This window comes from Thermobia domestica, chromosome 1, assembly GCF_964235325.1.
Source record: "Thermobia domestica chromosome 1, izTheDome1.hap1.1, whole genome shotgun sequence".
Taxonomy (NCBI): Eukaryota; Metazoa; Arthropoda; class Insecta; order Zygentoma; family Lepismatidae; genus Thermobia; species Thermobia domestica.
The window spans coordinates 196,641,526-196,663,817 of NC_137454.1; positions in this window are offsets into that span (position 1 = coordinate 196,641,526).

The window sequence follows — 22,292 nt, forward strand, 5'->3', positions numbered from 1 at the left end:
AGCTGAACCACCCAATTTTAAGAAGAATTACCTATTATTGATTTGACAATAAGAAATGCACCCCTCCAAAAATTTAAGATAGGTGCACAAATATGCCTGTGTCTTATGAAAAAGTAATAAATCCTGTACTCATTTAATAATAAAGACGTATCAAAGAAGATAAAAAAGGTCAATAAGCTTCGAAATTTGAATATTTGGCCATAAGAGGGAGACCAAAATTTACAATGGGTCCTACAAAACTTTTACCGAATTTTGTTATTTAATAATTCCCAAATTTAAGGAATAGTCCTTTGTACACCAAACAAACTTTAAATGTGAACATCAGAGTGTAAATGAAATAGACCCCCTGTACATACCCCTAGAACGTGCTAAATCCTTCTCAAAGGGAATAAATTGAGTCAATAATCGAACACGTGGTCATACTAATTTCTCGTAATTTCTATCCATGAAAGGGAACGATTTGGACCACCCAAATTTATAGTGGTATATATTAAGATCCTATACTGTTATACCAAATTCTTAAACTTGGCAAATTCTAGATTTTAAGGGGTGGGCCAATGTGTCTCTGCCAATTTTTAAGATAAAAGCATCGATGCACTCATGTCTTATATAAGAAAATAGAGTCCTTAACACATTCATATATTCAAATAAAATAATAAAGCTGTCATTTAAAGAGAATAAATTGGGTCAATAACCTCCATAATTTGAATTTTAGCAATTTTTTTACAAAAAGGCAACGAAATGGACCACCCAAATTTATCCTAATAAATATTAGGGCCCTATAGTACTATATTAAAATTTTAAATTGGCAATTTCCAAAATTCAAGGTGGGTCAATGTACTGCTCCAAAGTTTCAAAGGGGTGCACCAATGTACCTATATTAAGAAAAAGAATAGAGCCTCGTGCATGACCTTACGATTATATAAGTTAATAAGACATCATCAAGTGGAATAAAATCGGTCAATAACCTCCGAAATTTGAATTTATACCAATTTTTTACCCATGAAAGGGAACGAGATGAACCACTCAAACTTATACTGATATTTATTAGGGACGTGTAATATTTATCACATTTTAAGATTTGTCACTTTCTAAATTTTAAGGGGTGGGTCAAGTTACCTCTCCCAAATTTTAAGAAGGGTGCATTAAGATACCTATGTCATATGTAAGAAAATGTCCCCTATACATGCCCATATAATCATATAAGGTAATAGAACCTCATTAAAGGGAATAAATCTGGTCAATAACCGAACACGTGGTACAACATATTGTTTACGTTTACGTTTTGACAATATTTTACTCATGAAAGGGAACGAGGTGGACCACCCAAATTTATAGTGATATATATTAGGGTTCTATACTATTATACCAAATCCATAAATTGGACAATTTACAAAATTTAAGGGGTGGGCCAAAATACCCCTCCCAAAATTTTAAAGGGGTGCACCAATGTACTCATGTCTTATGAAAGGTAATGGACACCTGTATACGCCCATATAACTATATAAGGTAATAAGATCTATCAAAGGGGATAAATTAGGTCAAAATCCTCCGAAATTTGAGTGTTTGGCATTGTTTTTACCCATAAAAGGGAACGAGATGGGCCCCTGAAACTGATACAAGTACATGCTATGGTCCTAGGCTACCATACCCAATTTTTAGATATGTCAATTTCCAAGATCTAGGGGGGGGTCGTCCTATGTACCCTGCCAAAATTTAGGGGATGGACCAAGGTACCCCTGCCAAAATCTAGAGGGGGTGATCCTAGGTACCCCTAGGTCATTGACCCTGGGCCAAGGACAGTAACCTTTGACGTCAGAAAGGGCACAATGGTCAAAGTCCAAAGTTGGAACACGTACCGCCCTTACTACTCTAACGTTAGTCCTTTGGGTTTTATGTAGCACTAACAATGCACTAATCTTTAGCGTTTGTCGTATCTTTATTGGGAAATTAGTGTAAAATTCAGTAAGTTTCAATTCTGTACCGTCCGTGTAATTCAATAGTAACTCCTAAATTATGATAACACTAAAACGTTTGTGCGTACTGTTTAATGGAGGTCTAACAATACACTGACTGCTTGTGTTTCTCTTATTTCTATCTGACAATAAGTGTAAAATTCTACAAAAACTGAAAGATCTAAAGTTAGTTCCGTACGAGTTATTCGTCAGTAAACTACCAAACTATAATAGCACTAACTTTAGAGCTTAAATATCACTACCGTTAGAACTTTTCGGAATACTAACGATGCACAAAAATTCGACGTTTATCCTACCTTTGCGAGACAATTATTGTAAAATTCGATAATTTTAAATTTATTCCGGAGTGAGTTGTGTACTTATAACTAGTAAATTATGTTAGCACTAACCTAGGGTTTGCTGTTTCATAGAGCTCTAACAATGCACTAACCGCTGGTGTTAATTCCACTTTTGTGGCTCAACTACTGTAAAATTGTGCAAAAGTTAAAAAATCTAAACTTAGAACTGCCCGAGTTATTCATTAATAACTTCTAAAGTATCATGGTACTAAGGGTAATTGTTTAGTGCACTAATGTGCACTAAAGAAGCACTAAACACGTAAAAGGTTTTAGTAGCATTTGTGAACCGTGTTAGGCTAACTTTAGAGACGTTGCATTTTTCATTTTGTAAAATTAAGGCCAAATTTAAAAGCACTAATGATCACGTGTATTGTAATGGTTACTACTTCGTTAATAGGACTTATTGCAGAACTCCCAACATTAGTGCTTCAATAGTATGGACGCTATAAAATAAAACTTAGGGGATTCTAACTACAGGCTAGCTCTTCCCTACAAAAACATTCACGATGAGAAGCTATAATCTTCGGAGTTGGTGCACTAGTAACCACTAACGAGTGCACTAGAAGATATCATTACGATTTTGAACTTGGCAAGAATTTGAGTAATAGAAAAATTAACATGTTTTCTTTTGGGAAATTCGTGGCATATATATGACTATATCTACAACAATAACGAAGCACTAACGAAACTATTAGTGTTTTTAGTAGCACTAACGATCCACTAAGAAATTCCACTAATTTTTTCGTTAGTGCTTAAAGTTGTGCTCATAGGGTAATTAATTCCTATCATTGGTTTGGCTCTAGAGAATACACTAATGAAGCACTAACGTCATTGGTTGGCGCACTAATGACGGAACTGATTTTTCGTTACTGCTTGAAGTGGAGGCAGCATGAACTTAGCTCCCCAAAGGATTTTTTACTTGTAGCATCTACACTAAAAAAAGCATTGTTATTGATTGGTTCACTAAGAAGCATTAACAATTACAACAAAAGAAATCGTTAGTGCTTTTGAATTTGGCGGGAATTTGACGCAATGAGAAAATTCCCCATGCATTTTTTATGGGAGTTTTGGAACTTATAATTTGCTATATCTACACTAACAGTGAAACATTCACGAAACAATCTGTGTTTTCTAGAAGCACTGACGAAAAGCACTAATTTGTTCGTTAATGCTTAAAGTAGGGATCAAGATCCCGCTGACGACAAAGGTCTTGCACTTGTTGCATCGACACTGATGAAACACAAACGTTATGGAATGGTGCACTAAGAAGCACTAACGAGTGCACTAGAAGAGGTCATTAGTGCTTTTGAATTTGCCGGGTATTTCACGCAATAGAAAATTCCCCATGCATTTCTTAAGGGAGTTTCGTGACTATAATTGGCTATATCTACACTAATAGTACAGCATTAACGTAACTATTAGTATTTTCTCTAAGCACTAACGATGCACAAACGAATGGCACGATTTTTCATTAATGCATAGTGTGGAGAGATCAGCGTGAACCATTGCTTTGCCTCTAGAACCTACACTAATGAAAAACTAACGTTAGCGTTTAGTGCTGTAAGAAGCACTAAGGATGCACTAACGAATGGCACTAATTATTTCGTTAGTCCTTAAAGTGGGGCCCAGCGTCAATTTGAAGCCCTAAAGGTTTTTTTACTTGTAGCATGTACACTAACGTTAGGGGTTGCTGCACTAAGAAGCACTAACCATGCAAGAATGATTAACACTAATTTTATCGTTAATACGTCAAGTTGAGACGCAAAGTTCATGGACGTGTAATTTCAACACCACTAACGAATAAATTGAGCTACGACCAAGCACGAACCTAGCAGAAACTGTTAGCATTAAATATAAAATTCTATCTCAATTAGGGAAAAAGCGGGACCAACTTGACGCTAATTAATTTCGTTATAACGGCGTTCTTTGAATAGCACTAACGCTCAAATTTGGGCACTAACGTAGCAGAAACGTTTGGCACTAGAAAATCAATTCTGTCTCAATTAGGGAAAAAAGTGGGGCCTACTTGACGCTAATTAATTTCTTTATAACGGTGTTATTTGAACAGCATTAACCTAAAATTTCGGCACTAACCAGGACTAACGTAGCAGAAACGTTTGGCATTAGAAAGTCAATTCTATCTGAATTAGGGAAAAGTCGTCAAGTTGGTCCCAAAATTTAAATTGTTCATAACTGTTATTTTGATAGAATGAACGCTGAAATTTGGGCACTATCCAGCACTAGCGTAGCACAAACCAATAGCATTATTTATTTTTCTCCGTCCAAAAGTGGTAGGGCCAACTTGATACTAATTAATCAGTTCCCCTTGTGTCTACGCAGTATCTTGTTTTGTATCAACAACTACGAAATTTTTAACAAACTACATATATTCGTGCATCGAGGAAAGCAATGTCTCAAACTATATTACAGTAATATAGTTTTAACTTAATTGTGAAGTAAAAACTATATTACAGTAATATAGTTTTAACTTAACTGTGAAGTAAAGTTTCTTCCTTATTTTTTATTAACAAACTGCGCACTTTGTTCGTTTCCATCAGCGGACCTCAAATGATACTGAAACGAGATGTCACACCAAGCCAGGACACACGAGGTAGACAACCGGAGCTCTGATTTAGGTTTTAGTTGACTATTGGTTTGATAATAGACTACCACATGCTTATTTAACTGTTTGTTATTGCAAAACGGCTGACTACTGGAGAAGGCTGACGTTTGGCATACTCACCCTATTAGTCGACTCAGTATAAGGTGGTGATACAAAGGTGTCATCGAGTCACTAGTACATTTCTGATACCACAACAAAATTTACTTGTTTTCGATTAAGGAGAAAATTTTTCACAAACTATTTCAAAAACATTCAAGATTTTGGTGTAACTAGGATATTTTCCTCGGGGGGCATGGCCTCTTAGTTCTGATAGAGAAAAACATATGAGGAAAATGCTTGTATACCAATACACGCTTTCCCCTCATACCTATTCTGTGTATCAATGCATAACTTGGATTGAGTGATTTTACCCGGGGCCACTCCAGATGTGTCCAAAGTGGTTGGGAGGGATTTCTGAAGGGAATTTTCCCCACACTCTCCCAATTTTCCCTGTTCAAGTACATTATGGACCCCAATATATACCACCTCTGGAAAGTTTGTTTCATGTTGCTATAAACCATGAGTGACTTTTCAATGGTGTTGAAGTAATAGCAATTTCACTGCGAGTCTACGATTTTCTTTATACTAATAGAGTTAATGGTCCCCAGGGACTTGCTCCGTTGAACATGGCACCTTTTTTTTTTTTTTTTTTTTTTTTTTTTTTTTGGTGCATAATCATATCTTTGATATGTTTATCGAATGGACTAGGTTTGATTCGGAAGTTCGGATAACAGGTTCATGTTCCTGCCTTGCCAATTTACTCATACATCTAAAGCCAATTAGACACTGTCATAGTTTTCCATCAAATATTGTATCAAACTTTTCTTTGATGGTAATTTTGTCAAATAACTTCGCTAAAACTTTTCCAACCATTATAAACGACCAAACGTAAGGATGAATATCTTGCTCATTTGTTTATATATATATCTTGATTCAATTCTTAGATTACTTGAACGTACGTGTGAAGTTTTGTGGTTGTACGTTGTCGAATAACTATAATGAATAAGGTAGTAGAAATGAATGGAATGACTACTCTCAATTACTCCTGTCTCATTTTCCTCCTTTATTGCTAATTCCAAATAATTCTTGTTTTCATGCTTATTTCTTGTTCTGTCACTTACGCCCCACCCTCTTGAGGTCAGAAGCTTGCGCTAACTTGCGGGTCCTCTGTTGTGCTCCTACCCTAACTCGGTTAAATACCATCCTAGCATTTAATGCCCGCCTAACGGAAGTTATGTTTTCTGCAGTCTTTTTTATGGTTTATATCTGACGCGTATTTATGCCGCAAGGGAAGTCCTCGTAAAGTGAATCTGCACCCATGAATGCAACTTCTACCATAAAAAAGCAATTTCCAAGACATTACGAACAAATTTCGTAAGGTAATAATTACATTTAATAAGATAGCACGCAATTCATTCCAGAGGCATCAGATGAACGCATATTATCATTCTGTACACCATTACTTGGCATGCACCAAAATAATAATATACAAGAACGTAAAGAATCATTTAAAGCAAGAAAAGTGAAAGAAAAATGTTCCTTAATTTACGGAATATTCTTAATCTACACCAATTTTGGGAGGCCACCTGAGGTACTTATCGCTAATTCTTTAATTTTATAGTTTCACAAAATGGGATACTGCTAGTACAGTATGCATCAAAAGAATTTCAACCGCTTAACATGTCGACGTAATACTCAATTATAGTGCCATCGCACAGCGATCTTCATTTGTTTCTTTGATGCAATATTGGATGGAAATAAAACAAGTCCTATTAAGCCTATTGTACATCGTCATACTTTTCCATCAAAAATTGTATCAAACTTTTCTTTGACGGTAATTTGGTCAAATAAGTTGGCTAAAACTTTCGCACCCATTATAAACAATCAAATATAAAAGTGAATATTACTGCTCAATTGTTTATATTTCTTGATTCAATTGTTAGGTTACTTAAACGTATATGTGAGTTTTATGGTGGCACCTGCTGGTGTAACTATAATCAATAAGGTTGTAGAAATGAATGGAATAGTAGTGTACATATGTATGTTCTGCAGACAACTTTTCCCCTCCATCCCTAACTGACAAAAAAAATATATGAATCTGCCACTGACCATAGTACTTTAACAAAGAAGAATAGCACAAAGTAGATTGAGTAATTGCACTACACATAGGTATTTAAAATAAAAATCATGAAATCTATCTATTTATAACAAAAATGAAATAATTATTTTAGATATTTTATATTTAACAAATCATGAAAAAGTGCATAATTTGTGGAGAATTAAAACAATACCGAAAATTCGCTCAAAATGGGGACAAGAGGTCTGATAAGTGTAAAATATGTTATAGAGCAGAGAAGAAAGAAATTGAGCATGGTTTAACCCTTTCCGGATCTTAGGTTTTTGGGCTATTTTTGAGACTTTTAGTCAAGCAGCTACTGCATCGTCACTATTTATACTAGGATCATGGTTCATACCTCGCTCTTTTCAGAATAGAGCTGGCTTTCAAATGGTATCACTTGCATGCCCATACCATATACCAGGAGAGGGAAAATTGATGTCGAAAGGAAAATTTAGAGGGGGAAATTTTTTTGTCCACATTTGGGCTCCCCTGCCACTCCCCTGTGTGTACGTAGAGACCTCCAGAAAATCTGATAAATAGTACTTGGTAAACTAAGTGTGTGTACTAAATTTCAAGTTTCTATCTTGAATAGTAAGGACGGGAGAAATTTTATCAGGAATTCCCACCATGCCCAAAACTACCGCAAAACACCATGATCTCAGGGAAAAATTTCCTGAGATATCCCTAATAACCCTAGGGTCATGTTTCGCCCATCATTCTCTTCAGAATAGAACTGCCTTTCAGACGGTATGACTCACGTGTCTCTATCATGTATGTAAGGCGGTAAAATTCCGAAGAAAAGGATTTTTTGGTCTAAAAATCCCTTTTTTGAACTTTTGCCCCTCTGGACCCCCTGTTTTTACGCAGAAATCGGGAAAAATATTCTGGTAAATACTACTCGGTGGACTGAATGTTTGTGCAAAATTTCAATCTTCTACGTGAAAAAATAGGCCCGCCAGAAAAAATTTCCCGACCATGCCCCACTTTTACCCTATACAGAAGTATATTTGGATAAAAATTCACTGACACGGCCCTAATTACCCTAGAATAATAATTCGACCGTCATTCTCTTCAGATTGTAACTGCCTTTCAGACGGTATGACTCACATGTCTCCATCATGTGTCAGGCGGGAAAATCGTGAAAAACGGGATTTTTTAGGTCTAAAAATCCTTTTTCTCAAATTTTTCCCCTCTGGACCCCCCATGTTTTAATGCATGGATCTGAAAAAATCTGATAAATATTACTAGGTGGCCTGAATATTTATGCAAAATTTCAATCTTCTAGGTGCAAAAGTAACCCCGCCAAAAAAATAAACCTACATTGTCACATTTTTCCCTATATAGAAGTATATTTTTAAAAATTCCCTGAGACGGCCCTAATTACCCTAGAATAATAAGTCGAGCGTCATTCTCTTCAGAATGGAACTACCTTTCAGACGGTATGACTCACGTGTCTTCATCATGTATGTGAGGAGGGAAAATCACGAAAAACGATATTTTTGGGGTAAAAATATCCCTTTTTAACCCTTTGCCCCTGTGGTTCCCCCCTGTTTTAACACTGACATCGGAACAAAATATCTGGTAAATACTACTCGGTGTACTGAATGTTTGTGCAAAATTCCAATCTTCTATGTTCAAAAATAAGCCCGCCAAAAAATATTGAACATAGGCTTAGAAAATGAGAAAATAAATTTTTGGCTTATGACGTCATCACCTCCTATGTCTGGACGCAGGACGGTCTGAAACCATACGCAATGTCTTCTACAATGTCTCTGGACTTGAAGAACAAAAAAACGGACGAAAAATCTCAAATAGGAGAGGAATAACGCAACGTACCACGAAAAACGCGTATGGTACAAATTGTACCATAAGATCCCCAACGGGTTAAAATATTCTGGATCATTGCTAGATTATTCACTCTTATCTAAAGAACGAATAGCTGAAATACATAATAAAATGTAAGAGCATGACTTTATAAAAATAATGTATATTTTCTTTAAGGATATAGACACACCATTTATGATTTTAAGACCAGCTACATTATCGGAATGTAAGTTTGTAGGTTCAACATATAGTCCCATAGGCCTAACAACACCAGCACAAGTTATTTTATTTAAAGATATAATATGTGTTGGTTTCCCTCCATATTTTACTAAAAGGAACGAAATTACATCTTGTTATGACAACTAACGAAAAAATATTAATAATAAATGTGTTGTATGTGGAATTCCTGCATATTATAATGAGAACTTTTGTTCCATATCCCATATAAAGCTTCATAATTGGATACAAAAAAGATTGCCAGAATTTCAAGAAAATGGATATAATATCACTAACTACAAATCACCACTAGATGACTAACATAATTACTAAACATGTTGTTTGCGTATGGATCTTTATAGCGCTTAACTATAAAGAACTTGCATCTACTTCTTTTCTATCTTACAATGCCCCCAAGCTAGTGTATTTACCCCATCCCGTAATATATATATCTTTTGTCGTCTGAAGAATCTAATGCTAGCTTACTAACTGTTATAGTATATAGCTCATGCTTATGACTTCTAATTAGGTTTAATTCTTTATACGTTTTAACATTTTTAAATAAGCTTTCTTTATAATCATTAAACTGCAACTGCTTTGCTATTACACATTTAGTTACTCCTTTAGCCTTTTTCTTTTCTTTATTTTCTACTCTATAAGCATACATCTTAGCTTGTAGCCCAACACTCAGTCATTATTTTACCTTTATTCTCATCTTTCATCTTACCTATTATTTTCTTATTTATCGGTGGTATTCCATATATATTATTTTCCTCATATTCACTCGTATCAAATTGGTTAATCATTTCTTTTAAATCTTTATAGAAATCATCTGTCTCAATCTCATATATAAAGCTATCAGTATCCATGTAACAAATCTATATTATCTCCATATTTCGGCTTCATAGTGTTATAGTGAAAATCGTACATTAATAGTTTTGATAGTTCTAATACACCCATACCAATATATATTGGTTTATTAAATGGAAAGTGCTCTTTTTTCATATGTATAACGCACAAGTTCTCTGTAAATATTGTTCTGTAATCAAAATTTGGTTTTGCAATTAATTTTTCTACTCTTTCAGGATCACATTCTAATTGTATGGGCTGTCTCTTTCTAATATTTTCCATTGCTTTTCCAAATACTGAGTTATTCATAAGCTTATAAAATTCTTTTTCAAACTCATTTTTAGCTTGCGTTCTCATATTTGTGTTTAAATCAATGTATTTCTTTAACCAGAATGATTGTTTGAATTTTAATATCCTATGCACTTTCTTTAATTTCATTCCAAGTGACATAGTTTTAAGTTCCTATATTGAATTACATATCTTTCTTTATTGTAAAGTGTTGTTAATAATTTTGACTGTTTAGATTCCGGTGGACATATGTTTTCTGAAGCTAATGGTAAATCAGAATGTTTGTTATGTAAACGCTTTGGATATTTTAAATCAACTTCTAGTATATAGCCAGTTTCAGAATCATGTGGAATATTCATTATACCTATATCAGGTTTAACCCACTTATAATTTTTTAACGGCATTCTTTGACTCATAGCCCCACCATACAAGTTATTTGCATCTAGATATGTTAAATATGTTGAACTCTCATCTTTATTATAATTCGTCATGTATTTGTTATTTGCTTTTACATATCGTTTACTGCATTGTGAAATTCCACCTCTTATACCCTTTTCTATCATTAATATTTTATCATAATCAGTTAACATTTCTAGCTTAATTTTAGTCATCTTTAACATTGCATCCCACGATAAGCCAGGTGCTGTATAATACTATGCAGGATCTAATCCATATGCTTTTAAACACACATCTCTAAAGTTCTCAAATATATCTGTTAATTGGAGAACATCTGTTTTGTCATAATGTTCAGTATAGTCCCACATTAACTTCAGATCGAATTCTTTACAAACTCGTACATGATGCTTATGGCGTTCAGGACTCATTTTTCTCCTGTTAATCTGTTTGTAAATTTGTGTGGAGATAATGGAACAGGTCCTTGTAATTCTTCAAATGAATCAACAAACTCAAATGGATAATCACCTTTAGTAGTAAGCAGCTCAAGTTTATCAATCGGGAAAAAATTTAATGTTTCTCGAAATTGTTCTGGCTTTAAATTACTAGTGAACTCTGCTAAACTCTTTGATATAAATCTAAATGAATCAACAAATCTTAAGTTAATACCATCTTTTGTTCCTACTTTTGTATATTTTTCATATGTTATACCTTTCTTCATTATTTGCAATCAGTTTTATTTTATTTGTATCATAAGCTAGTTCCCTAATAAATAGATGAGTATCACAAACAGTTAAGTTGTGCAAAAATACTGGAATAAAATTAGGATTTTTATAGTTTAATTACAATAGCTGTTAGCTGCATCTCTAAATTTTCCAGTTAAATGATCATGATCTCTTACTTTTGCTTTATTTTTATTTATCTTATACAAACACTTTTTTAAGTCATGCTTCCATTCTTTTATTTTTTCACTCATATCATCTCTATCCTTGTAGAACCGTATTTTCCCCTTTAATATATTTATTTTTTCTCAACGGCTGGTGGTGAGTCATTCAAGTTTTTCTCACATATATGACAAGTATCTGAACTGTTATAAGCTTCTATTTCTTCCTCGGTAAGCGGGTTCATATCAACTACCCTTTTATACATTTTCTTGATTTCTATTGCTTCTTTTTGTAACATTTCAATACTTTTGCAGCATCTGGACCTATATAACTAACAGCGGCTTTATAGTCACCATTTGAATATTTGACATAGTAACAAAAACTCATTGGAACATGCCTTTGATATTTTACTGTTTTAGTACAATTGTGTTCTATGTTTAATTTACATAAGATACATTCAAAGTCAGCAATCATCGTAAATGGAACTCTCAACGATCGATTATAGTTTTGAAACTCTATTTGATTGTCATATGATTTAGGAAGTTCTATTCTAACAGCCTCATGTTCTTTATAATATAGCTCATGGTTTTGCAACTGCTTTTCATTTCTAAAGTGTCTTCTTAAACATCTATCACATAAGTATAACTTCTCAGTATGTTTTGTTACTTGACTTCTTATTAATCGTAATAGGTCTTTTATCTAACAAAAATGACTATTATTTTGATCATCTTTTATATATAATAAATTAACATGTTTTTCTCGTTTGTTTTTTGTGATTTGAAGTGGATATGCATTATATTTCTTATCATACCTATAAACATTAACAGAAATATGACTTCTTCTTTCAAATTTTTGAATATCATTTAATTGTACAGGAAATTCAATGTTATCACAATACTTCTTTTGTAACTTATTAACAAGCTGTTTATAAAGTGAAGGTCTTTGATACTGAGAACATCTGTCTATAGGTTTTAAGTAACTTGCAATAGCGTATAAGAAGCATTTATTGTCGCAATTTTTAATATTAATCACTGCTTTCTTATCTTTAATTGGTTTAGGAAGTTCTATATAGGAAGAAGCTCTTAATGGTACATATTTGTTTAATCTGATTTTTAAGTATTTAATTTGATGTAAAGTCCATCCTGATCCTCTACCTTCAAATGCTTCCATTTCTCTACGAAGTTTTTGTTTTGCATGATGTACATATTCATTTAAGTCAGCTGATTCTAATAGTCTCTCATTTGACGTTTTGAAATTGCGTTCTTGTATTTCTCTATCTTTAATATAGTCACAAATGAAAACAAAGTTAACTTTAACAAGGTGAAATTTTAATTCTTCTTTGATTTTGTTAATAGCAACTCTTCCACTCGTATCTAAAAATTTTATTGGATCTTTATATCCGCCTGTATTTTCAACTTTAATAGTTTGTAAACGCTTCTTGAATGCTGTTTCTTCTAATTCTACTTTGATGGGTATACGTGTTGTTTAGTTTCTTCAAATACATCTTAATTTAAATGGGAACAGTTTTAAAGTTTTCTTCTGACTTAATTTTTTAGGTTTTGGTTTTTCAAAAATGTCTTCTTGAAAAGGAAATGTTTAATTAAAGTTTAATCTGTTTTGTTCATCTTCATGCTGTTTAATACGGTCTATCAGTTCTGCTTTTCTTAATCGGGAATAACCTTATATTCCCTTTTCTTTACACAAGTTTTTTAATTCTATTACTGTATGCTTAATTAAACTCATTATTACTATATCACTTTTTATTATATAAAAAATAATTTTAATCATTTTCGTTTTATAATACAACAGCTAATATTCATGCAACCTAGGAAATCTCAATGTCTATTATCATATTGTATTAGAACATGGCTTTCATGGGGAGACCCATCAAAGCTACTATTGATTTAATGAAAAATAATTCATTCTTATTATTCTTTTTTTAAATCTGCCTCCTCACCATCATTTGTGGACTCAATCTCTTTATCGCTATCCCAATTTGATTCTGGTGTAAATCTTTCTAGTGCGGCATTCTCTTTTTCTTTTAAAAACATTTCTTTTAATAACATTTCTTGCTCTTTTAATAATATTTGTTTTTCTAGTAGTGCTGTTATGAGTTTAAGATCTTGGTGAATAAGGCTAAGCTTATTTTGTATCAAATCACAATGTGCTTCCATATAGAGATTTAGCAAAAATGATTATTATTTTTTTTAATTAATATACAAAACGAGACTATGGAGAGGAAAACTATTCCCCAATTTAAACAATACTGTAGAGAGAAAGGAATACATGGTTATTCAAAGCTTAGGAAATCAGAACTAATAACCTTAGTCAACGAGCACAGAAATAAGTCTCTAAGAACAACTACCACAAATTCACAACCAATTGAACAAGCTAAAACATCTGCAATAAATCCACAACAACTAACTGAACTTATAAAAGACATGGTTCAAAAATTAAATCCTGAACATATTGTAAACTACTTTCAAAATCCACTTTATAGAAATATAGTTATAGATATACTTAATAATCGAAATGCTAAAGAATGGAAACAAATTTCAGAAATAAAGAGCTTATCCAATGAATTTCTACATACTTTCAAAAACAAGGTAAATTGGTATTCAGTTACATCAAACCATAATCTATCACTTTCTTTTATTGAAAATCATGAAGAATACATCAATTGCGCTAGATTATCAAAAAGAAAAGACTTGTCTAAACACGAAACATCATTAATAAGTATGGTGATAAACTTTCCTTTGACAAATTGTGTAAACCAAAGTATAGATCAAGGTATTATCCTCATTTGAAACCAGAATTCGTATTAAAACATAAAGAACATACAAGACAACATATTCATTGGGATTACTACACGTACGAATACGCTCGACAAATGAGTGAAGATTTTCTTAATGAGTTTAAAGAAGAAATTGATTGGTTTGTGTTCAGTGAAAAAATAACTGAAATTAGTGAAAAAATAACTGAAAAAAGTATACACAGAAACAAGCTATTAAGTTTAGTACACAATTCAGAGAATATTTACATTGGGATATAATCTCTCATCATTCAAATTTGCTCAAACTTGCGTTCCTAAGAACCTTTAAAGACAAACTCCGTTCGAATATTGTTTCTAAAAGGTGTTACATTGAAAGAAAAGAACTAACAACCTTCTTGAGTGAATTTAATTCTCTTATCGATTGGCAAGCTATTACACCACAACTAGATGAAACACATTTGAGAAAATACCAAAATAAAGTTTATTGGCCAAAAGTTAGTTTAGATGATAAAAGCAAAAAATTCATTCTCGAGTTTGAAAGAAAAGGCTTAGATTTAAGCAAGATAGTATATACTTGTTGGAATAGGAGGTTCTCTGAAAACTTTCTAATGGCGATCAAAGACAAGATCAATATAGTTCAATTCTTAAGAGTTAATAAGCATGTTAGCAATCCCCTTAGAAACAATCTAATATTCCTATCATCAGGTTTACACTTAATACAAAGCTCAGAAGAATGTCCAATATGAAAAGAAACAAAAACTCAATTGTGTAAAACACGCGAACATGTGTTCTGTGTTGAGTGTATTCTTACCTGGTTAGGAAATAATAACACTTGTCCTTTGTGTAGAGCGGTTATACATAACAACGACAACAACAACAACGACGACAACGATATTGAGTATTCTGCAGAAGAACTTGATTTTGATAATCCGGTTCATTCTAGATATTCTGAAAGTCCTGATATTGATAGCACGTTTTTTATGTAGAAGAAGACTGGAATTAGGTTAGTGTAGATTAATGTTAAGCTTTTATGAATAATAATCATAAAAGTTATATTTAAAGCTTTTACATAGAATTAGATATTAACCGATCATATAAACCATAATTTTTAACCAAATATTCTTCTGATAGGGATGTCCAAAACTCATTACCCTTACCTTTACGAATATCTAGTTCTTGCTGCATTAGGTTAAATAACTTAATACTGTTAGAATCTCTAAACTTTTCGTATATTATCTCATGATTCGGATATTTTTCTTCTGCTTCATTAAGAGGCTTATATAGACTTCTCTTTTGGCATCTGATAGCATAATAAGGGAAAGGATCATTAAGTTTGTTCTTCTTGTATATGATTAGGCAATTATCTTTTGAATTATCGTCTGTATATGGTGCTGCAATTTCTTTTAAGCCCTCGTTTTGAATTCTCAATTTCTCCATTGTTTGTTCTATTTTTTCTACTCTCGTTTGCAACTCATTTTGATCATCTTGAATCTGTTTAAAACTAGAAACGAAATAGTCTTCAATAATATTATAACACCTATCGTAAAACTCATTCGAGATCCAAAAGGAAATACTTAATATTAGTTCTTTTCTTACATATGTTCCTGTTAGCTTTATATTTGTCTCTCTTTCTCCACATTTGATTGTGTACATAGAGCGGTTGGTAGAATCGTCCCCAGCGCCTTTTTTATTGTAATAGTCTATTAGCTCTTTTGGTTTTTGTAACTTTAACCATTCTTTGAATATTCTACCTAATCTTTGACACAACTTAGTAGCATTGAAATATCCTGTACTCTTATCTATAATCAATTTGAAATCACCAAAAATACCATACCAATAATTCTCTTTAATCTGTTCGTAACAAATATCGTTTAAACTTAGAGAACTATCCATAGTATCCATATTTATTGTTTAGAAAATAATTTTTAACTTATTTTCCTCGCTTTCTTGAAGTTTTATTTCGTAAGTTGCTTTAATAAAGTTCCTAGAATTAGAAGGATTAAGTTTTCTCACTACATATGATCCGGAAATAATAACATTTGCTTTTGCATCTCCTCCATCCTTTATTAGATACTTAGAGCGACTCAAGTGGAACGATTCGTTCCTATTAAACAAATTATTTTAGTCATCTAGCTTAAACACAAGTAGAACGATTCGTTCCTATTAAACAAATTATTTTAGTCATTTAGCTTAAACACAAGTGGAACGATTCGTTCCTATTAAACAAATTATTCTAGTCATCTTAGCTTGAGCAATCATTCATCTATCTTCATTTAAACACAGTCATCATTCATCTTAGCTTAAACACAAGTGGAACGATTCGTTCCTATTACATAAACAAAGGGGAACAATTCGTTCTCAGTTTTCTCATTTACACTAGCCTTTTATGGAATAATAACCATAAAATATAACATTTAAATTTACACTACAACATTATTTTTATCTATCCAACTATTATGTGAATCATCAAATCCTAACCATTTAACATATCGTCGGCGGCAATTCAAAACCTGCTATGTGCATTTTGCAGGAGAAGCGAAAAACAGTATCCTGGTTAGATTTTTCGCTTTATAAAAGTGATGTTATAAGTAATATTTGATGCTGCACGTAACTGGTACCTTCTCAAGTTACTTGAAAAGGTATCAAGTTACGTGCAGCATCAAATATTACTTATAACATCACTTTTATAAAGCCAAAAAGCTAACCAAGATACTGTTTTTCGCTTCTCCTGCAAAATGCACATAGCAGGTTTTGAATTGCCGCCGACGATATACTTGGTCACCTTTCTTTCTCAAAACCTTTTCCATCAAGTATTCATCTTTATGGCTCGTCTTTAATAGTTCTGGTTCGTAAAATCTGCCTTGTACATCCTCTTCTTCTAAATCCTTAATTCTATACGTAGGTGGATTAGATGGAATAACTTCGCTAATAACAAATACTTCTGTTGACCAATTAGGTGTATATTCTTTCTCAAATAACCCTTTCGATTTACTTATACGAACATAATCGCTTAATTTGTATTTGGGTTTAACACGCTTATATTCTTTTTGATACACTTTCTACAATATTGTTCGCTCATTCTTCTTGTTAACTTCTATAGGCTTCAAAAACCAATTGTTCTATGCACACGATTATTATATTCGCTAACTAGTGTTGGTAATATCTCTATCCATTTATAATTTCCTTGTGTTGTAAATTTCTTCCACATGTTTTGTTTAAGAGTTCTATTGAATCTCTCAACAACAGAAGCTTTCTTACCACTATAGGTTGAGTAATGATTAATCTTATTTTTCTCCATCAACTTTTTAAAATTCTTTATTGTAAAACTCTTTGCCTTGATCAGTTTGTAAGTTACTATTTTTTCTCATTCTTAATATGGATTCAAATGCTTCTGTAACATTCTTACCGCTCTTATCTTTAACAGGAACAGCAAACGTATAATTCGAAAACACATCTATAATCGTTAGCAAATACTTATACCCTTGATTTAATTTGAAAACACCTTTTAATACTCCGGTATCCATTTCTACAAGGTCTGCTTGCCATAAATCATCTATACCTTTAACAATAACACTTAACCTAGAGTAATTATTTCTGGAAGATTTGTGAATTTCTTCTATAATGTCTTCTCTAACACCTTTACCTTCTTCTAGTCAATCTTTCTTTTTGACGAATTTAGATTTAGTAACTCCGCATACAGAACAAATATCTTTCTTAATGTATCTTCCATTATTTGTTTGTTCCATTTTAATGGTATTTTTCTCCGTATCTGTTGATTTCTTACACTTAACACAATACATCCCGTTTAATATATAGAAAATCATTTAAGTTTTTTTCTACATATGAAGGGTAAGGGGAAAAAAGAAGGAATGTCACAAAACTTCATTTTCGAGAAAACGGCGCTTTTATACTTTAAACTGCGTAAAAAAGAATAGGGTAGTCAAACCTTTTGCCCCTTTTTACATGGATATTTCGACATCTACGTATTTATGGCATATACTGTCAAATAGTACCAAGAGTCACCAAAAGATAGGACAAAGCACCTGATAAAGGACACATATGGACATTCCTTGCTTTTTCCCCTGACCCTTCATATATAATAACAGATAGTAATTCTCCTTCTTCGAACGCTGAATTTTTATCTGCTTGAAACGTAATTATATCACTATTTTTAACATCTAAAGGAAAAGTTACAACTAAAATATCGTTCAAAAATATATGTAGATAGTATTTATCCAAACTTAATTCCATATGCATTATTTTCCCATTATAAAGAAAATAATAACCATTCGATAGATTAAATATTCTAAAGAGTGGGTCTTTAACATTCTTAGTTCTCAATCGACATAATAGATTTATAGTTTCTTTCTTCATAATGAACATATTTGCTTCTTAGTTTGGTTTTTGGAAATCTTTTGTAACAAATTTATCTATATTATTCTTTCTAAAAACATTCTCTAACTGCGATGACATTTCTGCTTTGTATTTATTGAATTCTCATATAGGAACCTTTGCACTAAACAAAAGAACTACATTATTATTAGTCTTTTGGATTTCTTCCATATATTCTTTTCGAAAAGCGTTAATATCATCTATCTTTATGTATGTGTTTTGTAATGATTTTAATACATCCTCAAATTTGTTTCTATCACTTTCTAATTTATTGGTTCAAGCTGATGAAAAGTTACTACATCTTGTTGGTCAATAGCATCAGCTACATTAATAAGTCTTTTCTTTTTAAAATCAACCCATGTTCTATTATTTGATGTAAAAACTTTATTTAGATCACTGAGGTTTTTGAGCTCTTCACTAATGTCATCATTCATCCTACTTTTAACATTACCAAAGATATCCATATTTATTATATACAAAATTTATATCTATTTAATAGCGAGAAGAACAGGTATACGAGCTTCACCAAAATCAATCAAATCACCATTCTCATTTCGAATTGAAACTTTGAAATTATTAAATTTGTTGTGATGTATTGGAAAAAATATCTTTTCTCTCGGCTCGTATATAATTGGTTCTCTAAATTCTGCATTTGTTCTAAATGTTGCGATTAAATATGTTTCGTTATGTGTTGTATTATTATGTTTTAGAATCATACCTTCTGCTAAATCACAGTGAATATTTATAGTATCGAATGGGTGAAACTTTGGTATCTTGTCTCCAACATGTTCTATGTTACTAGTCAAGTTTTTCTCGCTAAAATCTAATACAGTGTTAATGGTATCTAAGATCATGTTACAATGCTCGTTAAATATTTTAACTCTATTTTTCTCTCTGTCCTCAGTAAATTTAATATTTTTAAAAGGATCGGTGTAGTATGGAAGATTTGATTTAATATATTCTTCTAATTATTTTAAATTATATTGACCAGGTTGAACTATGAGTTGTTTTGTAAGATGAGGATAGTCAGGAAGGTTACTACAAAATGTTAATTTATTATTTCTTTCTGTAATGTTTGGAGATAAGTATGTTGTATAAAATCCCGCAACAGCTACTTCTAAATCGTTTTCAAATGGATAATGCAAGTACATGCTTAGTACAGATGAATAACCGTTTAAATTAAATACTTTCATTTATTATATAATAAAAGTTGAAATGAATAAATGGGATATCCGAGTAAAGTTATCAGACCAAACTGTAAAAAAGAAGAAGAATGATATATTGCTACCTGATGATATAAGATGTTTAATTGTAGGACCTAGTGGTTGTGGTAAAAAAACACTAATGATTGATAACTTTCTACTAGTACCGGATTGGTTTAAATATAAAAATGTTTATATCTATTCTAAAAGTTTACATCAATCTAAATACCAACAGCTAATACAACTTTTCGATGACATAGAACGAGATATTAATAAGACAATTGCAATAGTAAAAGGAAACAACGAAGAGATTATTCCATTAGATGAGTGTGAGAACGATTCTGTGGTAGTGTTTGATTATTTCATTTTAGAAGAACAAAACCATGTTAGAGAATATTTTACTCGAGGTAGACATAAAGGTTTGAACTGTTTCTATCTCGGACAAACATATTCTAAAGTACCAAAATAACTAATAAGAGACAACTTAAATTTTCTTTGTATCTTTAGACAGGACGATATAAATTTAAACCATATATATGATGAATTTGTTGGATCTGATATGACGTCTGAAAAATTACAATCACTCTGCAGTAGGTGCTTGGAAGAGCATGGTTTCTTAACAATAGATATGACTAGAAAAACAAATAATGGCAAATACAGAAATAAAATTAGAGACTTTTTAAATGTATAGAGTGGAGCGAAACGTGATTCAACGTGTATCTTGTATTAAGTTAGGTTACCTTTTTATTTGTTCTTTATATAATAAATGAGTCAGTTAGATGCTGCTGAAGCTAAGAAATATATAAAGTTAAAAGAAGAACTTGTTAAAAGATTTAAGGAAATTGAACAAGCTAATCGAAGTAAATATGAAAAATATAAAGAGCAAGATCAACCTGTTATAGATGCAATTGAAGGTTTAGGACAAAATATATCAAAAGTAGCAGAAGAAAATAAAAATTTAATTCGAGAATTAGTTCCAGTTGTAAATAAAAGCGCGAAAGTACATTTAAGCTTATTAGTAACTCCTCCTATGTATGAGAGTTCAATAAGTGAAAGTGATACGCCTATAACAGAAGAAATCAAACATATGAAAAAACAAATTAAGTATAAAGTAGAAGGAATAGAATCTTTAGCAACTACCCATTTTGGTAAGATTGCTTCAAGATATTATGCAACTAGAGATGATAAAAGTTTTGGAATTCAACCATATGATGAAGATGGAAAAATCGTACATATGATTATGGATACGGAAGTTAAAATTCATGGTGATGATTTAGTTATTAATAATCGACATTACACAGGAACAGAAGGTTTATGGGAATTGCTAACAAAACATAATTCAAAAAACTATAATGAAGATGATCTAGAAAAATATACACAAATAGTTATTGATACTAATGTAGTATTTCATAAAAATGATCCAAATACAAGAAAACAACGATCTAGTAGAAGTGAAAAATACAAAGAAATCAAACCTATTTGGGATGAATATATAAAACCAACACTAAAACCATCACCACTAAGAAACAGATAAATGATAAAGCTAAAAAGATGAAAGAAGGTACAAAAATGCATTTAACTCTTTCTATACCTCAAGTTAAAAAAATAAACAAAGAAATAAAGGCAAATGATAATAAAGTTCACTATGGAGGTTTTATATTTATATTCCAACCATTCTAGCTTTAATAGGTGTTCTTGGTTCTGCTACTGCTGGAGTTGCTACTTTAGTCAAAACGGTAGAAGATGTGAAAAAGAATAGACAGAAATTAGAAGAACAAAAGAGGCATAACTTAGCAATGGAAGAGAAACAAGGTGGTAAGCTCACAAAAAACGGAAAGCCCAAAAAAATAAAGGAAAAGAACAAATTAAACCTTTAAGTAACTTGCATCTAATTCATCTTGTTAAACAGCTTAATATAAGAAAATTTAGAGGTATATTTATGAGTGATAAATTACCTAAACAACCAAAGAAGAATGAGTGTGGTATTGTTAACTTTGATGCGTCTGAAAATATAGGAACTCATTGGATTTGTTATTGGAAAGAAGGAAATAGCATGTGTTTGATTCATTCGGAGGTAATCCACCAAAAAACACTTGTAAAATATCTTGGTTATAATGTAGAGTACAGTAGCAATTTTATACAACATTTTAACGAGGTAATCTGTGGGCATTTATGTATTGTAGTATTAAAAATGTTTACAGATGGATATAGTTTTTCAAAAATCATTAGTCAGGTGAATAGAAATAAGGATATCTGTAGAAGTTATATTTAAATTTGTTTTATGGGTTGAACTCATAAAACAATAACAAAATTTTTTCCTTATAATAAATATGGATAAAATAGAGTCATATGAATTACAATCCTTTAAACCTAATC